Source organism: Dendropsophus ebraccatus, chromosome 10, assembly GCF_027789765.1.
Source record: "Dendropsophus ebraccatus isolate aDenEbr1 chromosome 10, aDenEbr1.pat, whole genome shotgun sequence".
Taxonomy (NCBI): Eukaryota; Metazoa; Chordata; class Amphibia; order Anura; family Hylidae; genus Dendropsophus; species Dendropsophus ebraccatus.
Window position 1 is genome coordinate 58,781,310 of NC_091463.1, and position 22,555 is coordinate 58,803,864.

General features: G+C 47.5%; 1 protein-coding gene and 1 long non-coding RNA gene across 3 annotated transcripts in view; both read left to right on the forward strand.

Moving 5' to 3' along the window:
- The window catches only part of IL1RAPL2 (interleukin 1 receptor accessory protein like 2), a 583,205-nt gene that overhangs the window by 32,053 nt on the left and 528,597 nt on the right, over nucleotides 1-22,555 (forward strand). The window lies entirely within an intron of this gene.
- LOC138765794 (uncharacterized) lies at nucleotides 10,076-17,960 on the forward strand. Its single transcript, XR_011358635.1, has 3 exons — nucleotides 10,076-10,169; nucleotides 10,369-10,523; nucleotides 17,741-17,960. It is a non-coding gene; the product is annotated as an uncharacterized lncRNA (long non-coding RNA).

Consider the following 22,555-nt stretch of genomic DNA (forward strand, 5'->3'; position numbering starts at 1 on the left):
AATTTTTTTGTTTTTGGTGACAATGTATATTTTTTTCTTTACTATTTTTATTATTATGTAGATGTAAATGAGGATGTAAATTCCTTAAACTTTAGTAATTATTATGTTTTTAGATGCTGGGAGATTTGAGTATTGAAGTGTAATAAGCAGAGCTCCCATGATGCATCCGCCTCTGTAGAACAGTGGGTAAGGACCATGTGGTGCTCTTATGTGTGTTGTCAATGCAAGGTGAGAATTCCCTATAGTAAAAGGTTCTTCTTGATGGTCTCCATTGGCCTGACTTGATTTGATTAGGTTCTATCAGACCTTGCCAATATTACCAGTTCTTTTTTTACCTATGGTATCTAACCCTGGGCGATCTGACTATGACTACAAATCATCATTTGCCCTGGTTCACCATTCTTTGATTGCACTTCTACATACAATTTCAGTTGACATTGTCTGTTTCCATAAACTATCCCCATGTATTAGATATTCCTCCTAAGCTAAACCAGGTATTTACATTATTCATGAGATGAAACCACTAACTAGCTATTGGGCTTTGAGCACCCAAATATTAATAAAACTACTAGAATTTTGAATATAATTCTGACTTATAGAATCATTCTATGCATGCAATAGTGTTTGCAAATGAACATATGGGGTTTACTTCACAATTCTCAGTGTTGTCTTACCTAAAGAACTATTAGGATTTCCTTTTTTTCTCACTTTGCTTTTGTGAAAAGTGAGATAGAGATAACAACATACATTATTGTAACCAAAACTTTGCACATAATATCCTTGAGAAAACATAATTTTAACTCTACCGTCTCTACTGAAATAGATACATATAAAGCGTTACTGTCACTTCAGAAAACTTTTGACATGTCATAGAGATATGTCAAAAGTTTTGATTAGTCCGGGTCTGAGTGTTCAGGGTCTGTTCCAAGTTAGAGCTGGGAGAAGACGCACTACAGCGCGTCCTCTCACGGATCTGTGTCATGTGGACGCGGATCTGTGTCATGTGATCAGTCTGGCTCCATAGAGCTCCATTGTAAGTCCTTCTGATCATGTGGCAGAGTCGGGAGAAGACACGCTGCAGCGTGTCTTCTCCCGGCTCTAACTCCCGATCGGTACGGTCTGAACACTCAGACCCAGACTGATCAGAAAACTTTTGACATATCATAGAGACGTGACAAAAGTTTTGACGTGACAGTGACACTTTAAATTGTGAAATCCACTGCGGATCTGGTAGGTGTGAAGGCACCCTTACTGTATTTATTTATTTCAGATTCCAGCTCTCTGCAAAAATGAAAGTAGTAATCCTATTGGTTGCTAAGGCTTCCAACTGCCGTTTTTGCTGGAAGCTGCAGCTAATTATATCACCTGTGTTTGCAGTGAGGAGATTTTCCCAGTCATTTCTATGGGGCACTCTTTCCCCTCCCCCTCCCCTCCTGTACATACATCTGGCAAGGACGGGACCTTCGCTCTAACCTTTTCGGGCACCCAGTGTATCTGTGGGCCAAAATTTGGGGTCAAACAGTTTAGGCATTTGGAAGTCTATACGGGACAGACAGACAGACTTTCATTTTTATGATATAGATATGAAATTAGATTTTTAATAGTACCTGGTGGTTTTCATGGTGACATAACTATTAAATTCGGCTTATATTGATGTACATACATATCAGTATAAATATACAAACAGATATATATTTGTGAATATATATAATGCACTATCGTTAGTGTGGGGGGGGGGGGGGTAAACATTTCCAGTATAATTACAATACAATTAGAAGAACCAAAAAACAAAAACATACATGCCATCTAGTACTGTTTCGTAGAAATCATAAGCCCAGCACAGTGCCAACCTGTTTAGTCCAGCACTATGCCATAGCAAAGTGAATGAGCAGGCTCAGAAGCTGAGCCCTCTCCATAGACATTGTGGTTCAGCTACTACATTATGTGTACATCCAAAATGGATACACACATATACATATGTATAAATACTCAATGTAGAGTTATTGTAATATACATAACAAACACAGTCTCAAATCAATAATAATCCTATGAAGCAGAAAAAGACCTTACGTGTAATAATAAATTGCAATCAATACAAGTAGAATATGAAGGTTCAAAGTTTTATTAGCTAAAAAATTTTCAACAATGGCAGTAAAAAATTCAAAAACCACACATGGAAGACAGCATCACAGGTATGGACAGGTCCGGGTAACCTGATAATACAGGCTGCAACACGCTGTGAGTTATAGGGAGATAGTCAAATGACCATGCACTGATGCTATATGTAACCTGGATAAATGGCTCTAAAGCCCAAACAATAACTTAAGTAGACCATCCATGGCAAAGTGACTAAGTGCTAAAGTGCATAAAGCAAGGTGCAGAGCATACCCATCTACAGCTCTGCACCTTGCTTTATGCACTTTAGCACTTAAGTAGACCATCCATGGCAAAGTGACTAAGTTATTGTTTGGGCTTTAGAGCCATTTATCCAGGTTACATATAGCATCAGTGCATGGTCATTTGACTATCTCCCTATAACTCACAGCGTGTTGCAGCCTGTATTATCAGGTTACCCGGACCTGTCCATACCTGTGATGCTGTCTTCCATGTGTGGTTTTTGAATTTTTTACTGCCATTGTTGAAAATTTTTTAGCTAATAAAACTTTGAACCTTCATATTCTACTTGTATTGATTGCAATTTATTATTACACGTAAGGTCTTTTTCTGCTTCATAGGATTATTATACATTATGTGTAGTAGATCCCCGGAGTGAATGACTGACTGATACTGTACAGCACTCGTTTAACTATGTCAATGCTGCGATGTAATGCAACTGCGACATTAAATGGGCTGAATAACAGGTGCTGCATCTGCACCCCCACAACGTGTGGGGTGCCGAAGGGTCACCTAACAAGCCAGAGGACCAAACTTACTCTCCAACGCTACTCTTAGACTCTATTAGCAGAACACCGATTTCACTGATGTATGCAATCCTATAGCATTGTCTAGACCAATATTAGCAGTCTAACGATTGCTTATGAAAGGTTTCTTGGGGGAACTTAAAAAGTGTAAAATAAATTAAATAAATAAAACATGTTTTTAAAAATATATTAAAAAGACCCATTCCATAATAAAAGTTAAAATCACCCCCGTTTCCCATTTTTTAAGTAAAAAACATTTATATTTTGTAATTCTGCAAGCAGAATTGTCTGTTCTATTAAATAATGTTACACACCTATAATACCAGGAATTCAAACTAAATGTGTTCACTACACTATACAGGATAAACCAAAAAAGAACATGTACACCTACAAAAAGTTAAAGGGGTTGTCAGGGACTTTTCAATAACCTGAATTGACTTCTGTCTCCGGCTCCGCCTACAGAGGGGGGGCTAAAGACAGTGTGAAATTCCAGCCAGTCCTTGGCAGGGAATAGTGTCTATTACTGGGGCAGTGGCGTAACTACCAGTAACTACCAGGCTGCTGCGACCCGTCCCGCCACAAGGGGGGGCCCGTGGGGCTGTAGGGCCCCCCCCATCAACCACTCTTGTGACCGCAAAAAAACATTTCCAGTATAATTACAATACAATTAGAAGAAACAAAAACCAAAAACATTTCCTGCAGCACCCGTCATCGAAGTGGGATGTTTCCCCCAACAGCCGTGGTGTCTCCTTTGCCTCTGTGGTCTCCTCCCACCACTGCGGTCTCCCATTCTTGGAGTGGCCGGGCCTGTCTCTGCTTAGCTTCCTGGATCAGTCAGCATCAGGATCTAGCAGGGCAGCTAGGCTGCAGGTAGTCACATGACTCTCACTAACTGTTTTCTAATGGCCGCCTGCAGGTGCTCACTGCCTCTCACTGCTCTACTGCTGTGCTGTCTGAGTGCACACATAGACACAGGAAAGAACTCTCTCCAGACCGCAGTATGGATAGTAGGTTAGTTCTTAAAGGCCAGAAAACTTTCAGTCTAAATAGAGGCTCCTAACTCTGCACCCCAGAAACTCAATGACCTGAAGGCTGGGGTGAGTGGGATGCCATGCCTCAGCAAACAATAAGTCAACTTGTGAACAGCTTGAGATGTTATTGTTAAGCTGTAATTGCTGATTTTTGACATGTTTGTAATTCCTCTTCATAGGCCGTACACCGTCCTGTGCAGTAAGGGATGTGCGACTGATTAATGATGGGAGTAAGGGGCTGCACAAACAATCCAGTGATGGTCCATGCAGCCCTGGCCACACAATCCCTGAGCAGTAAGTTATGCTCAGCAAAGGAGTGCTGATCTCGTATCAGGTGGGCATCCGGCTGGGTAGTGTCCTTAGTCTAGGCCTAACCACTGACGTTGGTTCCCTTTTAAGTTGATTGGATGAGCAACATTAAATGGTCACTGTTGTTTCAATCGCCATTAACCTATGGGAATGTGCTGTTTCATCACCCAGCACACTTCCCACATAAAACTTATAAGCCGAAAAATCACTTTATAAAATTGGAGCGCTGTATTCAAATCAGCTTCAGGTATTCACCTTGGCAAGAGCCGCTATCTGGTAGTCACAGTCCCTTGGGCGTTCCTCTGCGTCCCCTGGCCGTTCCTCGGCTGTAATCACGCCCCTCTGGGTGAAATTCAAAATACATAATTGCTGTGACGTTACGCAAGTGTGCCCTGTTCCTCCCATCAGTGTGCCTATGTTCTCACTATGCCGCACATGCTCAGTACAGCACGGATTGAACCCGTTGTACTGCTCCTGTGTGGCATGGTGAGAATTTAGGCACACTGATGCGAGGAATGGGGCACGCCTGCGTGACACAGTGATTATGCATTTTATATCTCACCTAGGGGGGCGTGATTACAGCCAAGGAACGGCCAGGGGACGCAGAGGAACGCCCAAGGGACCATGACTACCAGATAGCAGCTCACGCCCAGATGACTACTCTGAGCTGATTTGAAAACAGCGTTTTATAAAGTATAGAGTCGGCGGCTTATAAGTTTTATGGACGGAGGGTAGAAAAACATATGTGGTAAGTTTTGTGTGTAATGCAGCATCACATTTCCATAGGTTAATAGGTGATTTTTAGGTGATTGCCGTTAACTCTATTTGATAGACAATTTCATTCTAAACATGTTTATAAAACATTTCATTTACTTAAGATGACCCCTTACCCTGGAAAAACAGCTCAAGAGTCTTGTGTCTCGTAACAATAAGACGCAGGCAAAACACAGGGTGGGGGCTGAGTTTACCATATGCTCTGCAGAAAAGAGGGCCTGAGCTGTGTCCCCCAAAGGCTGGGTTCACACTACGTTTTTGCAATCAGTTTTTTTGCGAAAAAAACTGATGCATTTGTGTGCATCTGTTTTCATCCGTCTTTCCATTGACTTCAATTATAAAAGAAAATGATCAGCTTTCCACGTGGCAACAGTGAGCGGGTAAGTGCAGAGGGGGCTGCGGGGGGGGCTGCCCGGGTAATCGCTAGATCATCTGGGCAGCCCATAGAGGATAGCGGCAGTCTGCTGCTGCCACTCCTGGTCCATGGAGCGACGGCAGCAGATCGCTTCTATCTTGGTCGTTTGTCTTTCAACATGTTTGAAAGACAAACAACGCATCGATCAGCCGACATGAACGATGTCAGCTGATTGTTGCCCTCTATTCGACGGGTAGATTATCGGCCGTAACGTACAGACAATAATCATTCCGTGGGATAGGACCTTTACACACTAGAGTTTATGAGGGGTTAAGTAGAAGGTAGTCTGCTCCGGCACCTATGTATTTATCCATAAGGGCTCCTAATGGACCCTTATAGTTAAGTATAGTGGACTTACAAAGCAAGCAGCCATTGGCTCTCTGCTCTGCCTGTCAAATTTGTGGCTGCAGGCAGGATTCTGCCTCTGGCTACAGGAGATTTTATTTTTTGGCCACATCACGGAATATTATATATATATATATATATATATATATATATATATATATATATATGTATATATATTATAGTATGCAGTGCTTTGTCTTGAGCATAGGGAACGGGAGGAAGGGGCCCTTACAGTTTTCTGCTATGAGACCCCATGAATCCTTGCTACGCCGCTGGTTCTGTATACACTTTATTTATTTCTATCCTCTCTTGTGTCCTCAGGCTGCACCTACAGAGGCAGGGCTAAAGACCGTGTGAAATTCCAGCCAGTCCTTGGCAGGGAATAGGGTCTATTTGTGCCTTTATATTTAAATTGTGTATATGTTTTTTTTTTTTCTCACTTGCCTCTAATAGAATAATCTAGTTTTTCTAATACTATTTTATTCCAGCAATTTGCAATATACATTTATATCTGTAATTTGCTCTGTGCATCCTTTCACTTATTGGTGTTTTTGTACTGCTTCCTATTGTAATCTTCTATTGTTACTCGTTGATTTTATCTTCTATATAAAGAAAATCAGTACCTGGTGTCCACCTACTCATTGTTATATAGATTCTCATGCTTATTGGTGTACATGCATATCATTATGAGTACAGTCAGATATATATCTCTGTGTGGGAATATATATATAGTTGTGTAAATAAAAATATGGTTGATTTTTTTTCTTCCACCAGAAAATGTACCCGGCGCTTCCCGGGCATAAAGGCCAATCTATGCCCTTGTTTTTTTTTTTTTTTTAAGGGGAAATCGCTAGGAGCCCTATATACCCCTATATACACTATATACCCTGACAGTTCTGCACTGTTTATGTAAATTGTAGCTTATGCACATTAGAAATAAACTAAAAACTTTAAACATCCTAAATACCTAATAGCCAAACTGAGATGTCATGTGATCAGACTGTATACAGAGCCTGGTTATATACAACATTGGCAGTGTTATATACAGGCTGGTTATATACAACATTGGCAGTGTTTTATACAGCCTGTTTATGTACAACACTGGTAGTGTTATGCTGAGCCTGGCTATATACAACATTGACAGTGTTAGTGGAGGTCCTGTATACCTGTAGTATATAGTTGGTGGAGGTCCTATATACCTGTAGTGTATAATTGTGGGGTCCTGTATACCAGTAGTGTATAGTTTGGGGGTCCCCCCCCTGCCGACTGCAGGCTTTAAGTAAAGTGTGTGTGCAGAAAACCTGCAGCTTATAATAATAAGTGCATACACAATCCTGCATCATCATAATCTGGGCCTCTTAGCCACTACCTTTCATCCTTGGTGAGGACAACACAGAAGAGGTTTCGAATACTGTACCCCCCCCCCTTTGCAGGTAGCCCCCGTACTGTATACACTCCCCCCACTTGCAGGTAGCCCCTGTACTGTGTATACTACCCCCCCCCTTGCAGGTATTCCTATACTGTATACACTCCCTCCCTGCAGGTAACCCCCATACTGTATACACTTCTCCCACTTGCAGGTAGCCCCCATATTCTCTACATACCCCCACCTTGCAGGTAGTCCCTATACTGTATACACTCCACCCCTGCAGGTAGCCCCCATACTCTATACACTCCCCCCTTCTTGCAGGTTGCCCCCATATTGTATAAACTCCACCCCTGCAGGTAGCCCCTATACTGTATACACTTACCCTCTTCTTGCAGGTTGCCCCATACTGAATACACTCCACCCCCCGCAGGTTGCCCCCATACTGTATACACTTCACCCCCGCAGGTTGCCCCCATACTGTACACACTCACCCCCCCCCTACAGGTAGCCCCCATACTGTATACACCCCCCCTTGCACGTAACCCCCATACTGTATCCCCCATACTGTATACACTGCCCCCTTGCAGATAGCCCCCATGCTGTATACACTCCCCCCTTCAGGTAGCCCCCCTGCTGTACAAACTCCCCTCTGCATGTAGCCCCCATTTTGTATACGCTCCCCCCTGCAGGTAGCCCCCATACTGTATATACTCCCCCCTTCAGGTAGCCACCTACATTCCCCAACACCACAACCCAGCAGGTAAGCCCCTTACTGTATACACACTGGACGATTCCACAGCGGTTTTCGCTGCGAATATCTGTGCCCTGCGCACTCAATGGCAGACAAACTCACAGCAGGATGCACATCCCACTGCGAGTTTGTCAACAGCATCCCCCTAGCCGCTGGAATGTATAGATCACCTGGTCCCTGCTTCGGCTTGAGCTAGAGCAGGGAGCAGGCGAAGTATACGCTCCGGCAGCCAGGGGGGTTAATGGGGCAGGCTGCTGACAAACTCAAAGCGGGATGTGCATCCTGCTGTGAGTTGGTCTGCCATTGAGTGCACAGGGCAGGGATATTTGCAGCGAGACCCACTGCGGATTTGCCCAGTGTGTTGTGCCTTCACACCTACCGACTCACAGTGTAAATCTTGCTGAGAGTCTAGCAGGTCCTGGCAGTTCCCTGTCACTACATGCTCGCAGCGGTCTGAAAGACCCCGTGTCTCCTGCACGGGGTCCTGGCGTCCTGCTCTCTCACCCAGCCAATCACTGGCTGCGGCTGGGCAACACACTGATTGGTTGGCCGGGAGAGCAGTATGCCGGTACCCCGTGCAGCGAGGAGGGGTAATGTATATACACAGCGGGGCGGGAGCAGAAGGGGTTAAAGGGGCGGCAGAATTACATACTCGCAGCAGTCTTTCAGGCCACTGCGAGCATGTAGTGATGGACCTGCCAGACTCGCAGCGAGATTTAGGGTGCCTTCACACCTACCGGATCCGCAGCGGGTCTTACTTCTGCGGATTCGTAGCGAGAACCGCTGCAGACCCGGTACCATTCGCCCCTGCGAATGCGCTTTAACCCCCCCGCGCTGTCCGCAGCCCCGCCGTTGCATCCCCCCATCCCTGGCCGCATGCCCCCATCCCCGGCCGCATCCTGCAGCCCACCGCTGAGAGCATACATTATCTGCATGGCGGCGCGGCTGCAGTGAGGCTCCCGGCTCCGGTCCCGCTCAGCTGATCTGAGTGGGACCGGAGTCGGCAGCCTCACTGCAGCCGCACCGCCGAGCAGGTACTGTATGCTCTCGGCGGCGGGCTGCAGGATGCGGCCGGGGATGGGGGATACTGGCTGCTGGATGCGGCCGGGGATGGGGGATGCGGCGGCGGGGCTGCAGACAGTGGGGGGGTTAAGCACATATTCACAGCGGGATGTCAATCCCGCTGCGAGTATGTGCTATCATAGGGGTAAATGATTCTGGATCCACAGCTGATCTTGCTGCGAATCCGCAGAAGTGAGATCCGCTGCGGATCCGGTAGGTGTGAAGGTACCCTTACACTGTGAGTCGGTAGGTGTGAAGGCACCCTTACTGTATTTATTTCTGTGGATCTGTTGAGAGGCAGCTGGCCCTAGCAACCAATCAGATTCCAGCTCCCTGTGAAAATGAAAGAAGTAAACCTATTGGTTGCTAGGGCTTCCAGCTGCCGTTTCTCCTGGGCAGCTGCAGCACTAATTATATCACCTGTGTGTGCAGTGTGGTGATTCTCCAATTCGTCTCTATGGGGCGCTCTTCCCCCTCCCGCTCCCCTCCTGTACATCTGGCGGGGTTGGGACCTTTGCTCTAACCTGCCCAGGCACCCAATTTATCTGTGGACCAAATTTGGGGTCAAAAGGTTCAGGCGTGTGGAAGTCTATAGGAGACAGACAGACAGACAGACAGAAAGACAGACTTTTATTTTTATTATATAGATATGAAGTAAAAATGGATTTTTAATAGAACCTGGTGTCCTGCAACTCAATGTTATATAGATTCTCATGCTCAGATATACACACAGATATATATCTTTGTGTGAGAAGATATATAATATATATATATACACACACACACATATATTAAAATTCAATACAATTAGTGGGAAAAAAACATTTCCGGTATAATTACAACACAATTAGAGGAAGCAAAAACCAAAAACATTTCCTGCAGCACCCGTCATCGAAGTGGGATGTTTCCCCCAACAGCCGTGGTGTCTCCTTCGCCACTGCGGTCTCCTCCCACCACTGCGGTCTCCCATTCTTGGAGTGGCCGGGCCTGTCTCTGCTTAGCTTCCTGGATCAGTCAGCATCAGGATCTAGCAGGGCAGCTAGGCTGCAGGTAGTCACATGACTCTCACTAACTGTTTTCTACTGGCCGCCTGCAGGTGCTCACATGACTCTCACTGCTCTACTGCTGTGCTGTCTGGGTGCACACATAGACACAGGAAAGAACTGTCTCCAGACCGCAGTATGGATAGTAGGTTAGTTCTTAAAGGCCAGAAAACTGTCAGTCTAAATAGAGGCTCCTAACTCTGTACCCCAGAAACTCAATGACCTGAAGGCTGGGGTGAGTGGGATGCCATGCCTCAGCAATCAATAAGTCAGCTTGTAAACAGCTTGAGATGTTATTGTTAAGCTGTAATTGCTGGTTTTTGACCTGTTTGTAAATCCTCTTCATAGGCCGCACACCGTCCTGTGCAGTAAGGGATGTGCGACTGATTAATGATGGGAGTAAGGGGCTGCACAAACAATCCAGTGATGGTCCATGCAGCCCTGGCCACACAATCCCTGAGCAGTAAGTTATGCTCAGTAAAGGAGTGCTGATCTCGTATCAGGTGGGCATCCGGCTGGGTAGTGTAGCCCTTAGTCTGGGCCAGGGGCGTTGCTAGGGTGCTAAAACATCCGGGGCACGGGCCCTCTGAGTGTCGTCATAAACTGTTAGCGAAGGAGCCCAGTGCAGAAGTTTGTAACCCTTAATGACCGCTTTATTAGCCCAGCTCTACGGCCGCCACTCATAATAACTGTGGCTAAGCAGACAGAGGGAGACACCCGCCCTGGGCTCCTGTCAGGGTCACTGTCACCATTAGCGGTGCACACCACTGCAAGAGTAACCCAGGCAGCTCCTTCACAGCACCCCTTGTACACACAGCCTCTGGGAGGTCTGCCCTAGCTCCTATCTCCTAGGCCAGTGTTCCCCAATATAGTAGTAATGCCCCTTGCTGTGCCCCTTCACAATATAACAATTAGCTGAGTGCACCTGGGATCAGCAGGTGTTTAGTAGGAGGCTCTTGTCTCTGATTCAGTCAATATAGCAAGCCCCCACGCTCAGAAACAAATCTTCTTAGAAATGCTTTTACTTGGAAATTTTTCACAATAGACAGTTTCACAAAATTGAAGTAATATATATATATATCTCACCCATAGTGCTCATTCGGTGGACTTATTTAACTGGTGGATCAACTCTGCTTCTCCTGAAGTTTGTAATCTGCTCCTGAAACATCCATTCAGCTGTGTGATTGCACGCCTGCAAACTCCAGGAGGAACAGAGTTGATCCACCAGTTAAAGAAGTCCGCCGAATGAGCACTATGGGTGATATAAATGTTTCTGCAACTTTGTGAAACTGTCTATTGTAAAAAACTGCCAAGTAAAAGCAAAGCATTTTGAAGGATATTTTCTTGCTGTGTTCCCCCCATAGTAATAACGCACATGCTGTACCCACCATAGTAATAAAGTTCCCCCCTCTGCCTGCAACACACTACCCCACCTGACTAATGGTGCGTTTACACAGGCAGATTTATCTGACAGATTTTGGAAGCCAAAGCCAGGAATGGATTTGAAAAAAGGAGAAAGCTCAGTCTTTCCTTTATGACCCGTTCCCTGTTTATGGTCTGTTCCTGTCTTTGGCTTCAAAAATCTGTCAGATAAATCTGCCTGTGTAAACGCACCATAATGGTACTTTGGTACGTGTGAAGCTACCTTTAAAGGAAATATACTGGCAGTTGTAGCAGCCCCCTGCAAAGACTCCACCTGCCTTGCATTGATTGGCTGAAGAGGGGAGCCAGGAATTTCAAACGGCTCCTCTTCAGCCAATCAGTGCTGCCTTGCATTGATTGGCTGAAGAGGGGAGCCAGGAAATTGTAAGCTGCTCCTCTTCAGCCAATCACTGCTGAAGAGGAGCACTGATTGGCTGAAATTCCCGGCTCCCCTCTTCAGCCAATCAATGCGCTGAAGAGGGGAGCCGGGGATTTCGAAGACCTGCTACGCGGAGCAGGTTACGTATGCACGTGGCCGTGGCGGCGGGGGTGGGGGGGGTGGCGCGATTGGAGTGGTAGTGGGGGGGCGATCGGAGCGGTAGGGGTGGCGATCGGAGCGGCGGCGGGGGTGGCAATTGGAGTGGCAAGCGGGGGGGGGGGGCGATCGGAGCGGTGGGGGTGGCGATCAAGGTGGTGCAGGGGGCTGCGGTTAAGCGGGGGGCCAGGCTGTGGGCGCGCGATCGCAAAACGATTTTTCCGTACGATATATCAAACCGTCTAAACGCTGATCGTTATGAAAAAAAAATTGTTACTTCGAAAACGTTAATCGTTCGATCGGGCCAATTATCGCTCTGTGTAAACTTAGCATTACACAAACACACTACCCCCCCCCCCCCCCCCCCCCCCCCACACACACACACACTGTAGGGATGTCATCATACCAGAATTTTGAGTTCGATACGGATACCAGTTTATTTTATTTCAATACTCGATACCACTTTGATACTTATTAAAGTTTGGAAAAAAAATGCTTAAAAATGCAAATATAATGCACCCCCCCCTCCACCTGCGACTATGATGCTAGGAGTTGTTGTGCACAAGGAGGTATGCTGGGAGTTGTTGTGTTGAGAGGCTACTGCGGCAGAACTGCAACTCCCAGCGTGCCTCCTTGTGTACAATAACTCCCAGCGTGCCTCCTTGTGTACAACAACTCCCAGCATACCGCCTTCTGCACAAGGAGGTATGCTGTGAGTTGTAGTAAAAAAGGTAGTAAACTGTGAGTTGTAGTGCACAGGAAGGTATGCTGTGAGTTGTAGTGCACAACGAGGTTTGCTGTGAGTTGCAGTTTTGCAGCAGTAGCCTCCCAACACAACTCCCATTATACCTTCTTTTGCACGACAACTCCCAGCATACCCCTTTGTGCACAAAAAGTATGTTGGGAGTTGTAGTGCACAAGGAGGTATGCTGGGAGTTGTTGTTCTATTGGAAGGCTGCTCCCAGCATACCTCCTTCTGCACTACAACTCCCAGCATGCCGCCTCGTGCACAAGGGGGTATGCTGGGAGCTGTAGTGTAAGGGTAGCTTCACACGTACCGACTCGCAGCGTTAATAACGCTGCGAATCGGCTAGGTCCTGGCAGATCACTTTCATTACATACACACAACGTTCTGAACGACCGCTGCGTGTATGTAGTTCTGCCGGCCGCTTAACTCCTTTAGCTGCCGCCCGGCTCCCGCTCCCACTCCGCTGTATACATACCTCTCCTCGTTGCACGGGGTCCCGGCGTACTGCTCTCCCGCCCGGCCAATCAGTTACTGCGACAGGGCAACTCACTTATTGGCTGAGCGGGAGTGCAGCGAGGACAGGTAATGTATACAGAGCGGGAGCCGGGCGGCAGCTGACGGGGTTAAGCGGCCGGCAGAATTACATACACGCAGCAGTCGTTCAGACCGATGTAGTGAAAGTGATCTGCCAGGACCTACCCGACTCGGTATGTGTGAAGCTACCTTTAAAGGAGATATACTGGCAGTTGCAGCAGCCCCCTGACAAGACCCACCCCCCGCCCCCAAGTGCCGGACCAGATCCACTGTACCGGCAGACATGGACTGCAGCATCGGTGGGTCTCGGGAGAGGGGGGTGGGGAGGGGGTTGTGCTGGAGGACCTTGAGATGGGGGACCGGGTGGGCAATTGTTAAATAACCTGCTGCCTGCTGGATCGTGGGCTGCAGTGTTTAACAGTGGGGGGGAAATGTATGGAGACAGCAAAAAGTGAGGAGTTTATTCACACCAATGCAACGTTTCAGCAAATTTACGGCCTTTCTGAAGCTTGAGACTTGAGAGAGGCTGAAAATTTGCTGAAACGTTGCATTGGTGTAAATAAACTCCTCACTTTTTTCTGAGGTGCTGTCTCCATACATTTTTTTCTGGATTTGATACCTACCTGGGTCCAGTAAGCTGAGGCGTGCACCCACTGCATATTAATGCATTACATTGCTTGATTGACTACCATATCTGTGCTGCTGGACATTTATCTATAGTACTTTAACAGTGGGGGCCGCTCCATATGTAGCAGACCCCTGCTGCATATGGAGCGGCTCAGGAGTGGTTAGATGCCACTAGCGATCGCTGTGTGCCGGCTATTTGAATTTGGTGTCGCTGGGAGCGGACAGTGCGCGAGGCCGAGGTGACACTAGGGGGCTGGGGGCAGCACAGAGAACATGGCTGGCTATCAGAGACACAACTAGAGGAGTTTTTTGACTTTCTTAATCAGATAGATGCAGACATCAAGTTCACCAAGGAACATTCTACGACCAAACTCAACTTCCTCGACACCACCATCTTTATCCATGGTGACAGATTGTCCAGCGATCTACACGTTAAACCCACAGATCGTAACACTTTACTACAGTTCGATAGCCACCATCCACGAGCCATGATAGAGTCACTGCCCTACAGTCAACTTTTGCGGGTCAAGAGAATTGTTCAGGACCCCATTACATGTAACACACAATTGGACAGGATGTGTCAAAAATTCTCTGCTAGGGGTTATCCCACACGTATCATTAATCAACAAAGAGACAAAGTTGACCCACTTAACAGGATTGATCTACTCAGACCTAAGAATATCACAAACAAAGCTCCCAGAATAGCATTTGTCAGTACATATGGGTCTCAGAGCAACAGGGTTGCCAAAATCATTCGTCGTGAATGGGGCACGTTATCCAGAGCTTTCCCACACATTCCAGAATTGTCTACCCCACCCATCATGGCCTACCGACGGCCCCGGAACCTCAGGGACAGACTGGTCAAGGCTGATTTGGGACCTAAAGTCAATGCACTGACTACACAAACCCATCTTGGTACATCCAAGAAGGGTTGCTTTTCATGTCTTGGCTGCAGCCACTGCAACCAAATGATGAAAGGGAGTACATTTGTACATCCCAAAACGGGTCAACATTACCCTATCAAACATTTTCTTACTTGTAGAAGCGACTTCACTATATATTTTTTACAGTGCCCATGTAATTTGTTGTATGTGGGCGAAACCACAGGACAATGTAGAATCCGCCTTAACCAACATAAGTCCACAATTCGTACCCAGAAGTGCGAACTTCCGGTGCCTAAGCACTTTCTGGAACATAATCACACTGAAAAATACCTGAGGTTTGCTATTGTTGACCATATACCTAAACTACGCAGGGGTGGGGATCGAGTGAGGAGACTCAAAAAATGTGAACTGGAATGGATTCATAAACTAGACCAGTGATTTTCAACCTTTTTTGAGCCGCGGCACACTTTTTATACTTAAAAAATCCCGGGGCACACCACCAACCAAAATGGCACAAAATGACACTAAAACAGGACATGTTATACATATAGTTCACGGAGTTCACTCTTGGGGGTTTTAAATCAGCTTCTTATCACCACAAGAGCTGCTTTTTAAGCCCTCAAGAGTGACATATGCCGGGCAGAGATCCTTTCAATAAATTATTCATTTTAAAAAAGTGAAATAAAAAAGGATAACCCCCTCATATATACAATCCCATGTAACCTCATACATACAGTGCCACGTATATGAGCACATAATTATCAGCACCATATACTGTGGTGATGTGCACTGTATAGCCACAGTATATGGTGCTGATAATTATGTGGCTCATATAACTGCAGTATAAAGGGGTACAATGAGACGTACTATGGCCATGAGGCCAGAGTACAAGTGCCCCCTGCTTTGCCCTCATACAGTAATCATGCCCCCTGCAGTATGCCCCATATAATAATAATGCCCCCTGCAGTATGCCCCCATATAATAATAATAATGCCCCCTGCAGTATGCCCCATATAATAATAATGCCCCCTGCAGTATGCCCCCATATAATAATAATGCCCCCTGCAGTATGCCCCCATATAATAATAATGCCCTCTGCAGTATGCCCCCATATAATAATAATAATGCCCCCTGCAGTATGCCCCTATATAATAATGCCCCCTGCAGTATGCCCCCATATATTAATAATGCCCTCTGCAGTATGCCCCCATATATTAATAATGCCCTCTGCAGTATGCCCCCATATATTAATGCCCCCTGCAGTATGCCCCATATAATGCCCCCTGCAGTATGCCCCCATATAATGCCCCCTGCAGTATGCCCCCATATATTAATGCCCCCTGCAGTATGCCCCCATATATTAATGCCCCCTGCAGTATGCCCCCATATAATGCCCCCTGCAGTATGCCCCCATATAATGCCCCCTGCAGTATGCCCCCATATAATGCCCCCTGCAGTATGCCCCCATATATTAATGCCCCCTGCAGTATGCCCCCATATAATGCCCCCTGCAGTATGCCCCCATATAATGCCCCCTGCAGTATGCCCCCATATATTAATGCCCCCTGCAGTATGCCCCCATATATTAATGTCCCCTGCAGTATGCCCCCATATAATGCCCCTTGCAGTATGCCCCCCATATAATGCCCCCTGCAGTATGCCCCCATATATTAATAATGCCCTCTGCAGTATGCCCCCCATATAATGCCCCCTGCAGTATGCCCCCATATATTAATAATGCCCTCTGCAGTATGCCCCCATATATTAATGTCCCCTGCAGTATGCCCCCATATAATGCCCCCTGCAGTATGCCCCCATATAATGCCCCCTGCAGTATGCCCCCATATATTAATGCCCCCTGCAGTATGCCCCCATATATTAATGTCCCCTGCAGTATGCCCCCATATAATGCCCCCTGCAGTATGCCCCCATATAATGCCCCCTGCAGTATGCCCCCATATATTAATGCCCCCTGCAGTATGCCCCCATATAATGCCCCCTGCAGTATGCCCCCATATAATGCCCCCTGCAGTATGCCCCCATATATTAATGCCCCCTGCAGTATGCCCCCATATATTAATGTCCCCTGCAGTATGCCCCCATATAATGCCCCTTGCAGTATGCCCCCCATATAATGCCCCCTGCAGTATGCCCCCATATAATGCCCCCTGCAGTATGAGAATATGCACCAATAGTTTTAAAAAAAACAAAACAACAAACCATCATACTCACCTAATCGGCGCTGTGTGTTCTCCCTCCTCTTCAGGCTCCGTCCTGTGAGCCGCGGCGACTGAACCTCCGGCAGGCGTGATGACGTCACATCATCACGCCTGCCGGAGAGGTCACGTCCCGGCCTCCCATAGGCTGCTGGCATGAAGTGCCGCGGCCTATGGGAGTCAATGTCAGAGCAGGACGCTGACAGGTCCTGCTCTGACATTGTGCGCGATTGAATGTTTCGCCCGCTCACAACATCAATCCATCGGCATATCCCTAGAAGCTGCGCGGCCGCAGCTTCTAGGGATATTAAAGGGACAGTTTCTAATTTCCGACCCGCGGATCCCGCGGCACAGCTGGCGGGTTCTCACGGCACACCAGTGTGCCGCGGCACCCCGGTTGGGAAACGCTGAACTAGACAGCCTGACGCCCAATGGTATAAATATTGATTTCAAATTAGGCCTCGCCACCGGTCGCTGAGACTATCTTCGTTTTCTTTTTCTGTTTCTTCTTACTTTTTATTTCTGACGTCTCCACTGAGATTCCTAGTGGCTATATCTCCTGTGCATCCATGGCTGGTAGTGTGCACTTGATACATTATACTCTATTTGTTTACATCTCTTATGCTTACAACAAAAATTTTTATTTTTTTCATAGGACTTTGTTATCTTAAGAGTAATATTATACTTATCTATACTCATTATATTCATCATTGTATTATGCTTATAACGTGTCCTTTCCCTTGCATTTTTACAGACAGATTTCAGGATGATTATGGACTTTTTCTCAATCTGAAGCTACTGCACGCATGCTCCAGAATCCACACATGGAATTTGCTCCTGCTATATATGTTTTTTTATGACGCCTTATTATTTTCTAGTGCCATGTTGTTTCCAATTTTTTATGACTTGGGGCTCTAGTATGGTTCGTGTCTGGATATATGGGTGAACATATATGCCTTCAATAAATGACCCACTTTTCCCTACCCTTCTGGTACTCCATTAATTTCTGGTATCTCACTCTGGTTCTGCCTACGTGCAGGGTCCGATAGTACGGTATTTTGGAGGTGGGCCTGTGCCTGATGGGCGACGTTGGGGTTCACTGAGGACGGTTGAGCCATATTACAGACCCAGGACACATGCACAATGTGTGGTGCTCTGAAGTTGGTATCCTGGACATTGATGGTCGCGGGGCTTATCTAGCACTGTGACATGTCTATATGCCCAGGGTTAGCTCCCTTACTCATTACCCAGGGTCCCCATGACCCAATGTAGGTATACAAATCAGGCACTCTTTGGCCCTGCCAAGCCTCCTACGTACTCCAGGTCCATCCTTAACACTTATTTAATGTATACTGTATGTTCTATGGTTAGGGAATCAGCAGGGGCGTAGCTAATGTCTCCTGGGCCCTGGTGCGAGAGGCCAACTTGGGCCCCCCCCCCCTCCTTTCACGACCAAGTGATGCTATTGTTGTGTGTGTTTGTGTATATATATATATATATATATATATATATATATATATATATATATATATATATAGATATACACACACAGTGGTGCCTTGGATTATGAGCATAATTCGTTCCAGGACCGTGCTTGTAATCCAAATCCACTCTTAAACCAAAGCAAATTTTCCTATAAGAAATCATGTAAATGCAGACAATTGGTTCCGCACCCCAAATATATTTATTATTCTGTACTGTACAGTAATGGAGAGGATGGGAAACACAAGGGCTGACAGAGACTGCAGGGAGCATGAAGGAATGAGCAGTACAGATGTGGGCACATACATGCAGCACTCTCTGTCCGGGGAGAGAGGGGTTACAGCTATGGAGAGATTACCCCCCCCCCCACAGTCCTGTCCCCTGATGTAAGCCCCAGCCTGAAGGGGATCTGCTATGATTTGGAAGGTGTTTAGAGTACAGTGCTGTAGACCCCGCTATGCAGGCCATGCCCCTTCTCCACTCGCGCTCCCACCCGATACAGGAAGTTCTTAAACCAAAGCAATGTTCTTAAACCAAGTCACAATTTTGAAAAACTGTGAGCTCTTAAACCAAAACGCTCTTAAACGAAGTTACTCTTAAACCAAGGTACCACTGTATGTATATATATATATATATATATATATACACACACACACACCAAGACAGATATTACCTATTACCGCCATACTGTTACCGACCAAATCCTGTATACTGAGACCAATATTACCAGTAATACCAGTATATAGGGAGGAAACATTACCGCCACACCACAACCACTACCATCACCACCATATTGTTACTGACCAAATCCAGTACACTAAATCACCTCATCCAGTCATATAGAGGTGGCCCCAGCTCTACACAGGCTCTATACACCATATACATTACAGTGCAGTTATATCAGGTGACTCACAGGAGACGTCTTTTCTGATCGGAGTTCTTTCCTTTTCATCATCTTCTCCATCCGTCCTGGGCCGTTATGAGAACTTCTCCGAGCCACGAATCCACAGAATCTGCCAGACAGACATATTAGGCTCCACACTCTGACACCATCTCCATCTCTCTACACACTGCACATCTGTACTGTCCCCTTTACACCCTCATTTAGTGGGTAGCCCTGACTCTATGTGACCTCCTAATAATATATGCCCCCCTCTGTGTATTCCCTCTCCCCCTATGTTGCCCCCCCAAATAGATGGCCCCCTCCCTTATAGATGGCCCCCTCTACCCCCTCCCTTATAGATGGCCCCCTCTACCCCCTCCCTTATAGATGGCCCCCTCTACCCCCTCCCTTATAGATGGCCCCCTCTACCCCCTCCCTTATAGATGGCCCCCTCTACCCCCTCCCTTATAGATGGCCCCCTATACCCCCTCCCTTATAGATGGCCCCCTCTCTCCTCACCCTCCCTTATGGATGGTCCCCTCTCCCCCCACCCTCCCTTATAGATGGCCCCCTCTCCCCCCACCCTCCCTTATAGATGGTCACCTTCCCCCCCCCTCCCTTATAGATGGTCCCCTTCCCCCCCCCCCTCCCTTATAGATGGTCCCCTTCCCCCCCCTCCCTTATAGATGGTCCCCTTCCCCCCCCTCCCTTATAGATGGTCCCCTTCCCCCCCCTCCCTTATAGATGGTCCCCTTCCCCCCCCTCCCTTATAGATGGTCCCCTTCCCCCCCCCCTTATAGATGGTCCCCTTTCCCCCCCTTTATAGATGGTCCCCTTCCTCCCTCCCTTATAGATGGTCCCCTTCCCCCCCTCCCTTATAGATGGTCCCCTTCCTCCCTCCCTTATAGATGGTCCCCTTCCCCCCCCACCCTCATAGATGCCCCCCTCTTTCCCCCCACCCTCATAGATGGCCCCTCTTTCCCCCCACCCTCATAGATGGCCCCCTCCTTCCCCCCACCCTCATAGATGGCCCCCTCTTTCCCCCCACCCTCATAGATGGCCCCCCTCTTTCCCCCCACCCTCATAAATGGCCCCCTCTTCCCCCCACCCTCATAGATGCCCCCCTCCTTCTCCCCCACCCTCATAGATGCCCCCCTCCTTCCCCCCCACCCTCATAGATGGCCCCCCTCTTTCCCCCCACCCTCATAGATGGCCCCCCTCTTTCCCCCCACCCTCATAGATGGCCCCCTCCTTTCCCCCCACCCTCATAGATGCCCCCCTCCTTCCCCCCCACCCTCATAGATGGCCCCCTCCTTTCCCCCCACCCTCATAGATGGCCCCCTCCTTCCCCCCCACCCTCATAGATGACCCCCCCTCTTTCCCCCCACCCTCATAGATGGCCCCCTCCTTTCCCCCCACCCTCATAGATGCCCCCCTCCTTTCCCCCCACCCGTACATGCTGATAAAAAAAACAAAACTTAACTCACCTGACATCGCGCTCCCACGTTGATCCTCACTCCTCCTGGTCTGTCCCCGACTGCTGCGCGGCTGCCGGGGGTGTCGCGTCTTATCCCCGGCAGCGCGCGCATCCCAGAACTCCCTGCGCGCCGGAACCGGAAGTCAGGGCCCAAGGCGCGCAGGGAGTTCTGGGATGCGCGCGCTGCCGGGGGTAAGACGCGACACCCCCGGCAGCCGCGCAGCAGCCGGGGGAAGACGGAGCCGGACTCTTGTGACCGCAAGCAAAACAATGCTTGCGGTCACAAGAGTGATTGATCGGGGGGCCCCGCGGGCCCCCCTTGTGGCGGGCCCGGTCGCGGCGGCGACCCCCGCGACCACGGTGGCTACGCCACTGGGAATCAGTATATTGTGTGTATTAACATACATATTAGTCATATAGGTACCACTTTGTATTTGAAGCCCATTATCCTTGCCCATATGTCCTTTTTTATATTCCAGTTAACCTTTAGTCTTCTATATGTTCATCCAATATACTCTACTACCTTTCCATGGTGGAGGGGCAAATTGCCCTTTTCCATCATGGCAGCGTTTTAGATGATGACGATCCCGGATGGGCCTGCACCCCTGCTCGCTGGTTGTTGTACTGCGCATGCGCTTTGGAGTGCGGCCGTCACGTGACATTGGTACCGGTCATGTGACTGGATTGGCGTCGTCTCCTGAGCGTGTGCGGCGTGTGACGTCATCGGCGGGCGCCGCGGGCCCCTCAGGACTTGTCATCCTCCATGTGGGTTCTCAGACATCAGCATCATGTATGTATTACACCACCTGATTGATTTTTTACATTTGTTTTAATTACCTACACTTGTATGATACACATTCTTCCATCCCTCATTAATGACAGGGACATGACTTACATGTACACTGCGCTTGGGACACTTATGATCACTGATAATTTTTTCTCACATTGATCCACTGGACATTTTGTATACTACACTAGATGTTTTTGGATATCCCTTTTTTTTTTTTTTCTGTTTACGTTTGTAAAGTACTTGATTGATTAACATTGATTATGCACACATGTATTTATACTGGGCACTTGTGAGTATTTTGTATCACTGCTTGAGAAAGGCTGGTTATGTAGCCGAAACGTTGCACTGGTGTGATTAAAGTGAAGACTTCTTTTGGATGTGCTGTCTCCTCTACGTTTTTTCTGGATATCCTATTACGGACCCAGGTCCGGTCCGGTAAGACAAGCCCTCTGACTCTCATATTGCATCACTGGTGCTGCTTAAACATTTGTTTGGGAATGGCTGGCTATCCAGTTAGCCGCCGGCTGTGTTCTCTGTGCTATACTTTATGTTAAGCCGCTCTATTACACAGCTTAACATATAGTATCAACACATACACACTACCTAACCTGGCGGCCATCCCCCCCTACCCCCCCCCCCCCTCTACCAAACACACACTACTCCACCTGGCCACCAATCCCCCCCCCCCCAACACACACTACCCCACCTGGCCACCATCCCCCCCCCCAAACACACACTACCCGACCCGGCCCCCCCCCCCCAAACAAACCATATACATAGATCATATACACATACTGTACATGTTCACATATACATACATCATATGAAATTACTGTACATGCATAGACTTACTGCACAAATATCATATACTGTACATGCATTTATACATTTTTACATGTACAATACACGCACTGTGCACCTTACATATATACACACA